General features: G+C 44.5%; 1 protein-coding gene and 1 long non-coding RNA gene across 2 annotated transcripts in view; one reads left to right on the top strand and one right to left on the bottom strand.

Moving 5' to 3' along the window:
* The window catches only part of LOC125940785 (uncharacterized), an 847,616-nt gene that overhangs the window by 121,983 nt on the left and 708,652 nt on the right, over positions 1–16,981 (bottom strand). The gene's annotated exons all lie outside the window — the stretch shown is intronic.
* On the top strand, positions 5,845–15,132 carry LOC125940787 (uncharacterized). The gene is made up of 4 exons (XR_007463993.1): positions 5,845–5,943; positions 8,106–8,139; positions 13,319–13,404; positions 15,022–15,132. It is a non-coding gene; the product is annotated as an uncharacterized LOC125940787 (long non-coding RNA).

The raw sequence follows: 16,981 nt of genomic DNA, 5'->3' as shown, positions 1-16,981 counted from the left end.
CCGAAGGAAGCGCCGCGGTCGGATCGCATGCCAGTGCTCTTACTACTGCCTGTCGCGGGGCTGTTCCTCGGCGCGCTATTGGCGCATTACTACGGCCGCCCTGCATGTGACTTTGGCCCATAGCTCACCTCTAGTAAAGAGGGTGCTTGTCACTGGCGCTTCCTGTTGTACATCATGAGACGTGGTTAACCAGACAGGCTAAAGTAACTGAAATTGTGTGTTCCGAATTTCGATAAGGATTTGCCACCTCCGGAAGAAGCCCGCTGTAGGCTGCTAACACTCGGACGCGCCCGTCTACGGATACAGGAATGAAACTTTCACCTCACGGCTTATCAGTGTCGTGAATACCCTGGTGGAACCACGAAGAGGGGCTCCCAGTGCAGTCGTTTTCTTTCTTAAATGTGCAGATATCTTGCACAGTTCCTTCTATCATAAGTGATTGCAGTATCAAACCATTGTGATGTGGTTATAGCGATCTCTGAGAGTGCTACAACGGTATGAAAAAAGCGCAAATTCCTATAAATGCTACAAATGCGAGAATTAGCACCGATATTCCTTTTAATTCGTCTCATTATTTTTTCGTTGTCTTCGCCCTCATTATAGCCTTGGAGACGGGTGCGGCTACGGGTAAGTACGTTAGTCCGAGTGTCCTACTTTCTCGTTACATATTCATTGTAAGATGGTGTTGCACACGGCGGAAAACTTATATAAACTTCTCCCTTGGCAGCACTTTTTTAACAAAGTGCGTTCCGCAGTCACACGGTTTGTGTGACGGTTGTTCACTCTTTCGACTAACCTAGTTAACGCAGGACAGGTCGATTCGTATTCATTTATTTTGGTGAAGCTTTCTACCTTTTTTCAACTCATTCAGAAGAATGTATGAGATTTCCTCCATTCCTATTTAATAGGTATACAGGATATTTCACTTACCACGCGCAGTTTGTTTTTATTGACAGTGTTTCGTCTAAGCCATTACCGGTTTCATGGGGCGTCCCTCAAGAACGCGTTCTCGTACCGTTGTATTTTACCTCTTCACTAAAGATATTGTTTACGTACATGAACCACTTCAAGTTCAAGTCGGGGTGTTTATGGATGACTGCGTTCTTTTGGGTTAAGTCACTTCCACCAATGATCAGTTCCGTCTCTTGAACTCAATCATGTTGGCTAATACAAGCAACAGATTGTAACACTAATCGGAAACCTATTCGTATGTGTCAAAAAAATATTGACTCAGCATTTCGGAAATATTGTATTCTAAAGCCCAAGCAAACATTGACGCACTAGAGAGGACACAGCAAAAGCTGTTGTCCAAATATCGACAAATAGGCTCTCTCGCACCACTAATAAAGAAACGACGTCCCAACGCTCCAGACATGCTGTAAAAGTTAGATTAAGGCGCTTCTTTCAGCTTAAAACAACTTTCTCTTAACCCAGAAGTATAGCTCGATATAGCTAGAACGGTATCAAGAAGCACAAATGCCATTAGATGTTCTACTCGGAAATAAAGCTATGCGAGAAGTATCACTGACATTTCTTATTCGTTTGATTTTTTTGTCGTTGTCGTCTCAATCATTATAGCCGCAGTAACGCGCGGGCAGACGGGTAAGTACCCTGGCAGAAGTGTCCCACCTCCAAATGTGTTTTTCTATTAAGGAAGCTTTCGCTCGGCCCAAACCCTACTCCGCCTATTCAAATACATGTTAACACGCAAATGCTTTCCGAGACAGCCCGTGGACCAATTTTAAATTTATGGATTAGTCTTCTTTTTAATTTTCTCAGATTTATGAAAAAATGCCAAACCGTCAATATGATTTGAGCGAAAATACTAAATTCTCGAGACTGCTATAAGCGTAATTTATATTTATGGCCTGGCATTTTTACAAAAATTGCCAAAAGTTCGTAAGTATGACTGTGTTCTTTTACAAATCCAGAGCTCTGCACCTAGAACAAACGTCGCAGTTCCGTGAATTGCTTCCGTGAGAACATCCAAAGCAGACAGATGTGATATACGAATTTGTATCTGATGTGAATTTGTTGCAATGTTTAAGATTTTCCCGAAGTGCTACTCACCTTTAGTAGTGCATTTGAGAGCCATGCATCTTACATTTTATCGGCTTAGATGTACGGTGAGATGCAACTGAGGATTGCGATATGGTTTTCCATCGTTAAATTAGGCTTAAATTGTAACTCTGGTTTCCTGAAACCTTGCGACTTTCAGAAATGTTAATTATATAATTCCCGGCCTAAATTTTAAAAAATCGCTACCAGCAGCATCTAGATATCATGTTTTCCTTTTACATGCAGTAAACCTCTTGAAATTTGGTGAGGTCGTTGCCAAGAAAAGCAATTTCTCCGTTCAACACAGATGTACGAGATAACATTTAGGGTTAACTTAACATATTCTTAGCAATTGAGCTGCAGCGCATACGTGCTCATGCCCAGCAGCTTCGGACATTGCCCGTTCGGCATGCTGTGGACCTTCACCGCAGTGCGCCAGAGTAACTGATAGAGCCCAATATTGAAGGAATTATATTTTAAAATATAGGCTGAGATTCACATAAGCACTTACGGCATTTCCTCGCAACATCCCTACTGCGTCGGAGCAATCTTTCGGTGACGGATGAGTGGTGAAGTCACTCTAAAGAGCAAGTCGTTTTGCACCCTCCCGGCAGAGGCTGCCTTGATTTGAAGATGCCCCAAATCTAAACCGTAAAGCGATTTATTACAGCTGGAGTCGGAACACGGTATGACAGAGTGAGTGCCATCCTGGCGTTTTGCGCGCGCACAATTTGAGGGGCGGCAGGGAGTGAGAGTGAGTGATTCCGCGCCTGCGCGCCTTGAGCGTGCTTGAGCGTTCTTGCCTGGGTGTCGTCGCACGTATTAGGTTATGTTAGGTTATGTTAGGTTAGGCATAGACAAGGGGTGTTCATGCTTTACTGTCAGAGTAACATAGCAAAGCATGTCAACGCGATCCCGTGAGCGATGTTTGGATCCGCGGAATGCTCAGGAGCTCATCGAGAACATATGCGAAAAAACAAGTGAACAACAACACTGATACGACTTATTCCTTTTTTACCTCCATTCATGCCTTCATCATAGTGGCTGCGACGATGGCACCTGGTGCTAAGTGCCCACGACAATTAAAATCTAGTGTAGAAACAAATGTACCTGAATGCTCCTTTCTGTCATTAAAAGATGCAGGTAAATGAAGACAAACTTCCGGTCAAAACCGCCCGTGTGCTTGCGTTGTAGTGCACGTTAAAGAACCCGAGGTGGTCAAAATTAATCCGGAGCCCTTCACTACAGCGTGCCTCATAATCAGAACTGGTTTTGACACGTACACCCCCCCCCCCCCAAAAAAAAAAGACGAAGTAAAAATTCTTTTTATGTTTGCAAACAGAGTTCGTGGGGGACTTCCGGTAAAGCTCCCTGGAACAACACCAGTTACAATAGCTTATATATTTTCTATGCTGGCACTAGTTCGGCAGTCGACTTGGAGCGATCGAAAAGTTATTAACCTATTTCTTAACTAGTTATTAACTTTTTAGTTATCGAAAATAATTTTATTAACTCCAACAAAAAGCACATACATGAGCTGGACGCATGACACACGTCATGATAAGTCATGTCTGAACACACCAAAAATATGTGCCTACATTATACTATGTGACAGAATACTTCTTTTGTCCAGGACAAGAAGTTTTCTAGGGTCTTGAACACACTGCTGCCACAAAGCGGATAAAGGGTCTAAGGGTCTAAGGGATAAGGGTCTATAGTTTGAAACGCAGCGCGCCAGTCGTCAGCGATAAGATAATGAACAGCTATCATGTTGTTGTTTTTTTTTTGGCTTCGCAAATACGCTTGCACCCTTTAATCTATTTACGCGAAAATTTCCTTGCGAGCTTTGAAGTTTCGAGGCGAAGTTAATTATGGCATAAATGTGAAATATGCTTTTTTTGCGTAGTCAATAATGCTTGACCTGGTAATATCGCTTGCGAGGATAAAGTTTCTTCTATAGGTATATCTTTTTGACACATGACGCAATGGCTTTTTGCTATAAAGAAGTGGTAAATAATTTAAATTGAGCTGATACCTCATTGTCAGCTCAGCGTCGTCATATCAATGGTGTTTCTTGGCTGCAACTTGCCCTAATGTGATTGAGGGACATTTTCGGATGCAAATAAGAGCTAACAAAACACCAACATTGGCGGTACGAAGGAAAAAAAAAGATCTCCAATGGACGAAATCTCCACTGCCAGCATCGCTTTCAGTGCATGAGCGTTGTCGTAACTCAATATCCAATAGAAAGCGTCCTAGCAAAGGTGAAGCCGTTGTGGCAACGTCCGTTTACACCGCTGTTAAAGTGCATTTTTTGAGATTTTCAGCCAATTTTTTCGAAATACCTGCAACATTTATTCCAATTTCATCACAGAATATGCACTATCTATACCGCAAATATATCTCCGGTACATGTTTATTAAATAAATTTAAGGCAGTGGTCAAATTTTGCAATGATTTTTTAACTTAAAACTGACGATGTAGACGGGAAGCACGGGTTGTACACTGCATGTATCTACGTCAGGTAAACATTGTTAGATTTTTCAGAAAGCTTCAATTAACAATTCAGAGTCCACGCGTAGTGCATCATGGTTGTGGAAAAGTTGCTGTGCTTTTCTACTGACATTACTAAAGGAAGAGTGCCAGCGCAGACAGTCACAAAAGTATGGTCAAACAAAGTGTTTCAACGCGATTAGCAAGAATGTCGGATCGATGTCTTCAATCACGCACTGCGGAAGGGTTGATCGATAAATTTGACATGTAGAACAACACGAAAATCTTGGCATCGTCAATAGATTTACGCGGCAATTCTTGCTACGCACACTATTTGTTTGTCACTAGAGCTCACGTGTGGCTCAGTCTGCGGGGACAACGAAGCAGCTGTCATGTTTTTGGATTGCAATTAAAATTCACCATTTGCAAGGTGCACCTTAAATCACTGGGACACCCCAGATGAGTTTATTTAAAAAACCAGTGTTAACCTGTGTCATCGATTGTGATTTGTTAGGCGCACTGCGCAGGTACGTTTTTGCAGTCATTTTTGGCGTTGTGAATTGAATTGCGCGGCAAAAATCTGCGCTTCGTCGCCGCTTCTCGTGTTGTTCAGCAACAGCAGCGCGCCAGTCATCGGCGTTGATATCGAGGCAGCTGTTACGAATCCAATTGCCCACTTCGAATTCGCTTAGGAATTCGGACCTTGCTTGCTTGTGAATTTAATTTCATTTTTTTTTCTTCTAACTTAAACAGCCGATATTTGCTGATGAGATAATACGACGTCTCAGGGCTGTGGTGGCACCATGCTGAACATATCTGATTAAGAAATTTCACCTTTCAGCAGCGACCGCTTTTCACCGGCTAACAAATGTTAAACGTTATCGCCCGCCGCAGGACGCGCCTGCATGTATCGGGAAGTTTCTCGAACGTTATCGATGCTTCAATCCGTTGTCCGTTGTCGCCGACGCTTACGTAATCTGATTGTATGAACGACGCGAATTGTCTAGCACTTTCTGAAAGACTAGGGCACCAGGGATTACTGTGGAACCTTCGATGACTCGTGTAGAAAAGCCGACGCGTTTCGCCGCTGATCAAATTTAGACGATCGCCGGATGTGTTCGCCGCTATCGTTGTGCTTCGAGTGCAGCTTGCTTTTGTGGGCACAGGTTCGCCCAATAAAAAATCAGTTTCGTCATACGCAGGTTTACCACTGTTTACGTGCAATATGCAAATGCCATCGCAATCTGCCTCCTTATGCTCTTATTTCTCTCCCTTTTTTTCTCGCATCTATTAAAGCCGCCGCAGCCGCCGCCGCCGAAGCCGCAGCCGCAGCCGCAGCCGCCGCCGCCGCAGCCGCAGCCGCCGCCGCCGCCGCGCCCCCTCCTACCGGAGGTACGTACCTTGGTCAATAAAACTGCGGTATCATCTCTCCTACCTCAAAATGATCTGCATTGGTGTAATAGCTTTCATCACAGCAACGGGGCACTTTCCATTGCTTGAGAACAGTTGCACACCACTGCCACTTATGTGTCATCAGATTGCCTCATGCGGCAGGCGTACTGTACAAGTCATGTTTTTACGGCGTTGATTTTGTTATTGTGAATCAACTTAGGCGACCCGGTTACAACAGAGCGCAACGTGGAGCACGACTGAATGACGAAGTAAATTTTGCACGACTGAATGACGAAGTAAATTTTGCGGCCCGCCGGCATTGAAGCGCTAGCGACATCGACGACACAGACGCTCTTTTTGCGGCCAGTTTCGGTTTCACGGAGTCTGCCAAGGGAAACTAATTGTTCGCGTAGCTCCCCCATGAACTCCGCTATTCAAGTTTTCATCGTTGGGATAGGTAGTGTCCAGGACGTGCCCCATAGTACTCATTTGCTGTAGCCACCTGCTGTTTATAATTTGAAATTACCGTAACTTCGCTAATTACGCACGTAAGTGCGGAAATTGCTCTGTATCCAGAGGCCGCCAATCCGTACACTCGAATGCTAAAGATAACGTGACCACGATTTATACGTTTCTAACTTTACAAATTTGGTGCAGCTAAAAAAACAAAACACTGTATATTAGAAGGCAGTTTATTATTGCTACATTATTTCGCCGGATTGTTAAGCGGGGAATTCTGTAAATTCATTCCAAGTGGACACGCCTGACAAGCTCACCAGCTACAATTCGTAAATTGCAATATGTGTCGTAATGTAATTCACTAAGAAGTTAGTTAATGAATTTTTGTTAATTAATATGTTTCGATTGCTTGTGCTCCTAATGTCCGCCTCATCGAATAACCTAGCTCAATGATAGGAGTTATGCCGCCTGCCACAGGCCATTCTTGAAAATTCTGTAAAGCTTAAAATTGAGTATGTGCGTGTGTGTTGCGGGGGAGGGGGGGGAGGGGCAGTAAACGTTGTCGAGCCCTTTTGGCACGTATACGACATCGCTTTCCCGACTGTTCTTTGCTGAGGATCCGTTTCAACGTCATTCTTGAGCTTACGTTGCTTGCCGCCCCGATTTTTCGACCAACCACCGCAATCTAAGTAAACGAAAGCGGACCAATCGGAGACCGCGGCACCACCCTCTTCATCCAGTTATCTATTTTCACTGCGCTCGTTCGGCACAATCAAAACCGCCTCTACTTGAGCGTGCTCCTCGCCTCTTGTCAGCCAATTCGATAACAAAAACCGCTTAGTGTAGGCGATGTTATTCGTTTTGGAAGCGAACAAAGGTGACCCCCTATAAACGAGGACAGTGTTTGATTAGGCTGTTCAGACAACGCCGCGGGTCACCACCCGATGCCTGCGTCGGCGGTTACGTAAATTTGACGTCAGGAGATTGGAATAAAAGCACATTGGATTAGTTTTACGTTATAGGACCCCAGGAACGTGACGCGCCTGAAAAACTGTTAAACGCACGCAGAACTCATGCCAACATTGGCCTTGGTGGCAATATTTGTAACCACCTGAACGTCGGCGATCTCCAGCTGAAGATATGACAGCATCGCATAATTTAAGCTTTGCATTGCGCATCAGAAATTTTTAAGCGTCATCTGCCATTGCCATAAGCAAATTCCCGACTTTGCCGTTCTTAGATATTTTTTCGTTTACTTGCTTACGTGTATTCAATATCTGCTCGACCGGCCTCTACAATAGCCAACGTGTAGTGGCGCACTCTGCGCTATAGTGTCTGCTCTACACACTTGCGTCCAAGAGTTCAAAACATCCTATAGACTTTATTCTATGCCAGAATTGACGGCTACACTCATAGTCGCCAGAAACCTCGAGCATCTCCTTCGTCGCACGTGTCAGCAACAGTTTACTCGCGAAATTTCAAGCCCAGCGAGCCATCTACTCCGGCGGGATTCCGGTGGTTCCGTGTCAGCAATTAGTTGTGTGCACCCATCAGCCCTATTTCACCTGTTTCAATTCCTGCATCTGTCCTTTTGTGCTTGCGTGGGCAGCACATTAAGGTTGTGTGGTGTCTCAATAAACACACCCGTGAAATCAGCGCGTTTACTCCCTGCACTAATTTTAACACCGTTTTTGCTTTCGCAGCATGTGACCAGGCGCAAGCCCCAGTGCCACAGCAGTAAGCATCATTTGCCTCTTGCATAGGCGCGATCCTTGCAATATTGTCACATTGAGATGCCATATAAGGTAGAACATGGGATATAATGAGTCACGTCTATGCCATGCACGGGTTTAATTCGCACTGTATTTCGTTGGTATGACTTGATACTGCAGCCCACTGCTTCGGACATAGCGCGGTACGTTTTGTGTAAAGAGAATATTTATGTCGTAAGTGGTTGAAGGATGGCGCCATGTTCCTGTGGATCGCTGTTTTGAAGGAGTCCCAAAGTGTCCTTCAAATTCATAAACATCGGCACATCAGGAACCTTACTAGGTAGGGAAGGCGCTAATTTCGCAATGGACGCTATAATAAAAGTGTTTTTATACGGGACTGGCCCAATCGCCTTCACAAGTATGTTTGCTCTTATGGTTAGGTTTTAGTGGACCGAGCACGATTCCTGTAATATAAGGAGAATGAAGATTCGCTGGCGTCTATCCTTTTACAAACCGGTGCTTACTTACAAACCCCTATGTGATTGTGACGAACGAAGTAGTGGGGGATTCCAAATTAATTTGGAGCAGCTGGGCTTGCTTACTGTTACACAATGCACGGTGCAGAAACGTTATTACAATGTGGCCCTACGAAAATGTGGCAGACGCAGTGGTGAATCAAACCCGCTACTTCCGGCTTACCACTGCGAAGCCATACCCACTAAACTACTTCGGCTGGCTTCACAATGCCTCTAAGCGGCTTCTGCGTGAGCCGGCGTTCCGTGCGTAGCCAAACCACGGCACCACAGCCGTGGATTCGAATGCCTTAATTCTACCTTTATTGACTACCTTCACCTTAACACCCCCTGTGCTCCAAGGGGGTGTTAAGGTGACGGTATATTTAATTAAGGTAGAATTAAGGCACTCGAACACACGACCTTGCGTTGTGCGAACCTTGTGACGAACGTTGGTCGCGTGACGTTCGCGGCGTTTGTGCTGACGTGTCCGCTTGGGTCACGTGACTCCGCCAGTGGTGCCCCCGGACATCGCCGCGCTTCTGCAGACGTGGTCGCAATGCTGTCGCATTCGTCCACGTAGGGATAACTTAAGTGCCTCTTCAGGTATTTTGCTTACCTTCCACTTTTTTATCTTCTTTGTACAATCTATCTGGTTTACTACTCTTTTTTCCCATTTCATTCATCTTCCACGGCGGCCTGGGTTAACCTGGTGTTACGTTACCAGCCTTGGTTACAACATAAATGGTTATAGCGACAATGTACATCGGCAGGGCTTGCTTCCCCACATAACCTGCCGTCTCCCGTCATTGGGCTCCTTGTTAGGTAAATGGCATTGACCTCGAATATTCGATACATTTATGAGATCTTCCAAACACTTCTCCACTGATCATTCCTCAAAAAAGAGGGTGCATCGATGCTACATTCCAATTATTTTTAGAGAACACGGAGACATCCCCAAAATAGGACAAGAAAGCCAGAATGATTTTGCTTTTTGCTGTCCCATTGTCTCAGAGAGACCATTGGAAGTTACTATGAAGCCACCGAGTGAGCCAATGGGGACATCATACCTAAAGTCGGAGACCAATCGCCATGCGTTAAGATAACAACAAACCTTGTGTCCTTTGGAGATGCCCTTATCACCGTAACAACACACCGAGTCATGAATACTGTCAAAGGCGTAAATTCAGAGAGCTGATAGTTGATTGCGTTGTCATCCTTGCAGGAGTTCCTGGAAGGATGAAAACGCAATCTACAAATGATCAAGATCAGACTCGACGACTAATAGCTGCCAACTAACTATCCAATCGTCAAATTTAGTTCTAGCAGATTACAGGAGGCAGAGAAACAGGGTACATACTCCAAGGTCAGAGTACGACTGTACATTCCAAATCGGTGACAATACTTTTAAGCGCCAGTGTTTTGGCCATGCTTCTTCGGTCTATCGAGGGTAGCTTACCTGTCCGAAATGTGGTATTAAGGCGCATTCAGCTGACGATTGGGATACCGAGCTCCATTACATCAATTGTGATGGTGGCCATGCTGCATACTCTAGATGATGTGCAGTTTGAAAGAAGGAAAATAAGATAATCGCATTAACAAAGCAAATGAAAACATAACGTCTGAGAAGCACGACAGCAACATTTGCACAGAGCACATCCTTCGCCACAGTGGCGCATCGGGGGGGGGGGGGGGGGGGGGTAGCATCACAACGGCAGTTTGCTGTCATCCACGTCACGCTCAGCGAAGCAAGCGGCATCGCCAACGGCCTCCACGGTAGGAGCAGCCGAGGCTGCCCTACCTTCCCAGGACTACCCCACACCACTGGCCTCTGCTAGCACTGGTAGCACAGCTCAGAGGCTAAGGTGTAGGGGTGTGCGATTAGTGCACTCCTTCATCGATTTGAGCATAGCATATCCTACACTAAAGCCGTACCTCAGGAGGAATGTAAGATCCTTATCGCAGCGAATACTTTACTAGAGTGCTGAACACAAAGTAGGATAAATGATCGCCACACGTCCTCGGTTAAAGGTCGAATTCGCTGACTGGAACCTGTTCCGAGAACTGGCACATTTATCGAGGGATGACATTTGCGCCTTAAGGATAAATGTTTTTGCATACTTCACAGCTTTTGTTACTTGTGCTGCAGCGAAATACGTACATCGCAGAAAGAAGGGAGTGGCTACCAGAGAGCGAGTTTCATGATGAAATGATGAATGTACGAAAGCGCAGAAGCAGCAAAAAAAAAAAAAAAAAACGTGCGGACGCTTTCGTAATTTTGGAACATTGAAAAACTAGCATGGTAAAATCACGCGGAAAAAGTCACGCCAATACGGTAGGAGGCACGACTATCTCCGGTACAAATACTTATACGGACAAGTGAAAATTATGGAATAGAGATAATAGAAACCAAGGCCAGCAGGCAAACCTATTACCTCCGGTGAATACGGAAGTAGATATTCTCGAAGACCAGAGGTATTTTCCGCGTGTACATTTTCAACACGCGTGTACATTTTAATCTCCAGCGCCTTGAACTTTTCCGGAACAATCCTGAGATACACACAAGCAGAACCGTAGTCTTTCGAAAAAAAATGCGCACCAAATGACACATACAACGATGCATAAGCTTAGCGGAGCCCCAGACATCTTGAACTGCTGTAATAACACTGCTCCATTATCCCGCCAAATTATTGATGTAATAAGACACCGATACACGGAAACCCAGAAAACTCTCCGGTCTCTTATGAACGCCATATGGTCTTCAGAGTATATCCCATCTTCTTGGAAAGATATGGTTATAATCCCAATTCTCAAAGAGGGCAACGGCCATGAACCTGGTACCAGTTTTGCTTGAAAAAACTAAGAAACTATTGAAAACGAATCAGGGACACTGAAACGTAAAATGAGCTGCTTTTAATTGAGCCGGATTGGGGATGTTCATCTCCAATAACAGAGAACGACAAACTGAGCTAATTTTGTCGCGACCTTTTACATATCGGCATATTGCACACGCTCTTACTTCTTGAGTAGTGAGGAACCTCCTATCTGTGGCAAGTGTGACTATACGTTGACCGTCCTCCACATCTTGTTTAAATGTCGGGAAGCAAACAATTAGACAAAAAAGGACTTGCTTGTAACTTAACGACAGCAAACGCCACTACATCCGGCAATACTTGTTGGCACACAACCTTTTTTTTACAGTGAAGCAGCTTTGAACTTTACGCACGGCAACTGCCGATTTTACCTTGGCTTTCGCGAAGTGAGGAAGCAATGGTGTGCCGCTTAGGCTTGGGCGTTGCAGTCACCAATGCATATACGTGTTTCATTGGAATGGCTGATAGCGCCAAGTGCAATCCCTACAGTGTCGTTTAGAACATCTACTGTGATACTGGCCATCTTTTGCAAATGCGAGACATCTGTACAGCTCTGAATTACTTGGGTAGACAACAGTTCACCTTGAACAGGATCTTGGGACCATGACCTCCAATAAAAAAGTACGATTGGATCGTTGCTCGCTTGAAAAGCGCTGCTGCGATGTTTAAAAACTGCCGTATTGAGTGGCCGTCTGTGATCCGGACTGAGTGACTGGAACGTATATAGAGCAGAAAACTGTTACCACGTCGGCGATATCCACAGTGGAGTTTCTCTTTTTCTCCTAATCTTTCCCTCCCCTTTTCCCTTTCCCCAATGTAGGGTAGCCAACCGGGTTCAGTCCTGGCCTCCCTGCCTTTCATTTATTTTCTCTCTCTACACGAGCAAAAATATCCGGAACAGATGTTCTCACTGAGGGCTGCTGCTACGATATAACGCTTTGTAGCTCATGTGCTTCCATGCCCTTGCGTTCAAGGGTCCTACCTAAGCGCATATGTTTTAGTATCTCATCCCATCGTTGCATATCCTTTATATGTATCACACGTCTCGCACCTCGCGTGTGATTTTCATAGTGTTATTAGCTATTTTACGCACTTTCCAGCGAATGCATTTAGGCCTCTATAGAGCCGCGTTGCATCTACCCATCGAAAATCATTTCATGCACCACTGGAATGACTTACCCTATGGATTTGAATCATCATCACCTTTGCATACATATAAATATCGATCATCACCTTTGCATACATATAAATATCAACTTTAAATTGTATAAGTAGTTGTCCTCTTACACACTTTGTACATAAAGTGTGTACTTCATTTGTTATAAAGTTTGTACAATTTGTATTGATAATGTGCGTAATTTTTATTTACATGTATGACTCCTTGTATATAATCGAATCTATTCATATCCACTACTACGTTCACAATATATTTTGTAATCTTCTAGTTAACCGAGGGTCCCGCTGCAGTCATTGGACTTTGAGAACCTCGCCTGTTTACTGCTAACAACCAACCATGCATCTTATATCAATAATAAACTGAAACTGACAGCTAGTCGCCATAGACTTGGCGCTATTTGGCCATATTCGCCCTTGCACTTATAACATCAATGATCATCGCCAATGCTTTACGAACGGGGGTCTCAACTTCCCAGCGTCCTAAACAGTTGAGATCTCCTTGTCTAGTTTAATGGCCCAACGTAATACCGTCGGTACATGAGAGGGGGCGGCTAGATTAAGATTCATTTTGCATGCATAATGCAGCCTCCGTCGAGAAGTGTTGCAAGCTAAATTAACCTACTGTTGTTAACTGGCAATGCAGGGACCGGTCGCAGTACCTCACAAGCACAGTGATAGTACTGTGCCTATTAGCCCTGGCACTGGGCTACTATTTCGTCACCAACGATGGTAAGTGAAAAACTTCAAGCTTCGTTAAACGGCGTTATGCGGCATTGACTGAGAGGTAGGGGGAATGAAGGAGGGGAGGGTTATACGACTTAAATACTGCTTGTCGCTTGGTAGACTGCGACAAGTTTCTGCACATGAACTTGTGCCACGATAACGAGCGCAAATGACGCTCTCACATTCTGTGCTTACGAAGGCTTTCAAGAGTATAGAGCGGGCTGGGTTTTATGGAGGCGGGTGTATCTTTACAAAGAAGGCGCTTTATTCCTGTGCACATGCGCTATTTAGGCGTTTGTTCATTCGGTCGCTGACGCAGCAATAATGAGGAGGCCCTGTGAATAGTTTTAAATAAAGCTCGCATTATGTGTGAACTTGTCCGCTGGTGGGCGACACGTGGCTTATACGAGCATACCAGGACTATCGCAACTGTCGGCAAGGTGCCCCACCTAACCTAACCTAAGCTTAAGATAACACAACGTAAACTTACAAAACAAATGGAATGAGTGAAATTGTCTTAATTCTCTCGCAATGTTGTGTCCAAATAACTGGATAACGCTCATATGTGCTTTGCTTGACATTGCTTTTGAGAGTATACAGTGGGTTCAGTTTCAAGAACACGGGTGTATAGGGAACACCTATATTAGGTTGTCTAGGAAGTACTGGAAGTTGTGTATCTAAACCCGTTTCTGGCGTCTTCTTGTGAGTGTTCTGGTGAATATCACTGCATTGTTTCAAACTTGCTTTAAAAAAATGCCGGAAATGAGGCGTTTTATAATGAATATTTTCAGTAATTCGGGAATCCAGCAAGCGTTCGCATTCTTTTTTACCTACCAACCCTTCAAAGAAACGCGGCTATTTCAAGGGCATGGGACCTGCGTTTCAGAAAGATTTTATAAAATTGTATATCGCACAAAAATATTAGTGGGCGAGCGCTGAAATCATATGTATTGTTTATCCGTGTTTCGTGAACATTGCAACAGTTTCCAAACGGTGCACCACCAGAAAAAAGCTCATATTGTGTTTTAGGAACGAAAACGATACAGCTACCTCTAATTTTAATGATGTGATGCGCATTGTGGTCAGTGCGGCCTGAGAAATAGTCTGACAAAATTCCACATCCCACGGCCACATTACCAAAGGCATGCATAGCTACACACAATATTAGGTGACTGGTTTCTAAGAGCTATTTCTACCAGACATTTTAATTCGTAAACTCACGCATTGCTAGAAGCTCCTCCAACGTTAGAGAGTTCCGGCAGAGATAGTGGCTTATAGTGGAAAGATACACAAACGATATTTATTTGTCTGTTTTAAGAAATTGCTGTGTCCAGCTTCTATAGAGCCTTAAGGCTTGCGCTTCAAGAACTGATTAACGACGGAACACATCCTATTTCTGGTAAAACGGGAATATCACGGTGTTCGAGGTCAAAGCGACTGTGTGGGATTAGCAGCTGCTGCGGTCCGATTCGTGGAGATTGCATGTCTGCCTCCCGTACATGAAGTGAGCCTCCATAGTGTAGGAAAAGTGGACAAAATTTTCATCTTGACGTATATCTGGATGGAAATATATTGAAGGGCGTCGTATAACTTTACCTATATTGCTTCACAATTGCGTTCAAGATGCCAGGCCTACATCGACGGCCATCACCACTGCCGCGACTCCACCACCGGTGGAAAAAACAACTTCGTCGACTACAACGAACGCACCAGACAAACAAGGTGAGAGTTGAGAACACGACGCATCGCAAAGAACCATGGAGCGATAAATAGTAGCGGGAATTAGATTGTGGCGGGTTCAGCATACGTGTCAATGGACGGCACGTTGATCCACACAACACAAAGAGAGCACATGCATAGATGGGCCCATGCACAACACATAGTGCTTCGTGTGTGTGTATGTGCCTCTTTTGTCCATCAAACGCGATCCCGTGCAGCAGTGTGGTTTTCTTACGCGCGAGCGTATAAGACCCCCTTCTGTGAAATTGGCAAGTTATGTGTGACCGTGAGGGAAGCAAGCTCCGGAGGAAGAAGGCGCCTGGAGGTGGAGAAGAGAACCGCCGCGTTTGGTTCCTTTTCGTTCGTGCTTCGATGCCATGGTGCTCGCTGTGCATGTTGCGTCACCCGCTTTCGCGAAGTGAAACGTCACTAACTTTTTATGTGCGAATAACTTATAGAAGCTTGATTTAGACGCTTACTATAGTGAGAAAGTGTCTTCATGTTGGTATTCTTAGCAGGCACCTTTCGTGTTGGTCTCCCAGCCGTTATCCACTGGTGCCGAATCGTCAAAGATAACTTAATATTTAAACAAATCAGCAGCGACGGACAAGGCATGTAGATTTACTAGTGTGTTAAGTACGAGCTATCCGGGGCTGACTGGGGTGCTTTTAAAAAAAGAAAGTATTGCAGTTTCAGAGAAGCGCAGCAAGGCCATTTGCTTTACGGGACCAATTGTCATTATTTGAATCATTTGCTTTGATCTTACTAAACTTTTTCTCATTGATATATATATATATATATATATATATATAACACTTTGATTTGTATATTTCTTAGGCCTTACTCTGGTTCCTTTACACTTCCATGCAAATCTACCTCAAGCTCGTTAAGAAACAAATACAAGTGCGTTCAGATATTGCACTAGTAAAACACCATAACATATTTGTCAAGACATAGGTACAGGCAACAGGCGGGAAGTCAATATTACGGCACCTGCGAGCGCTTGCCAACTTGCAACTTTCCAACTTGCGCTAGCCAACTTGCAACGAAGCATGCGCCCGGTATCGAGCCATGGCATTGCGAATAAACTGAGCTACCGCAAATAAACGTAGCCACGTTTTCGTACTAAAAGAAATAAAAAACAATTTACTTAAAAAAAATTGCAGTGCTGCTGGTTGCTTCTTCGTTCATGGAAGAAAAGGAAAGCAGTGTAACACATGTCACTCTTGTGAGCGAGAGGAAGCGTCCTCTCGCTCACATCGGCCGCCCAATTGAACCCCTTCTGGCCAGCCCGCTGATCAAAATCGTGAAAAGAGCGACATGTGTTACACTGCTTTCCTTTATTTCTTCCATGAACGAAGAAGCAACCAGCAGCACTGCACTTTTTTTTTTGAATTAAATTGTTTTTTATTGCTTTTAATACGAAAACGTGGCTACGTTTACTTGCGGTAGCTCAGTTTATCTGAATTTGTCCTGCTGAACGCAATGGCGTGGATACAACTTCCTTCAGTGCTGTATGTGCTGCTCTGCAGGCAGACGAAAATAAGTTCCTATACTTGTATTGAGGTAAGCGTAAAGGAAGACTAGTGGTATCGCATATTCCATAGCCTTCATGGATGCATTTCATATAGCGGTGTTGTTGATTTGAGGCATGCCGGCCCTGGTTGCTTACTGGCTTTGGAGTTAAGCTGCGAAACACGAGTTCGCGGAATCGGACCCCGGCTGCGATGACTGAATTTCGATGGCGGTGAAATGCAAAAACACCTGTGCATCATGCATTGAGCGCATGTTAGAGTTGCCAGACGATTAAAACTAATGCAGAGTTGTTCAGTATGGCGTGCCTCATAATCGCATCGTTTTTTTC

Source organism: Dermacentor silvarum, chromosome 10 (assembly GCF_013339745.2).
Source record: "Dermacentor silvarum isolate Dsil-2018 chromosome 10, BIME_Dsil_1.4, whole genome shotgun sequence".
Taxonomy (NCBI): Eukaryota; Metazoa; Arthropoda; class Arachnida; order Ixodida; family Ixodidae; genus Dermacentor; species Dermacentor silvarum.
The sequence above is the reverse complement of the archived record's forward strand: the minus strand, read 5'-3'. Positions and strand labels throughout refer to the sequence as shown.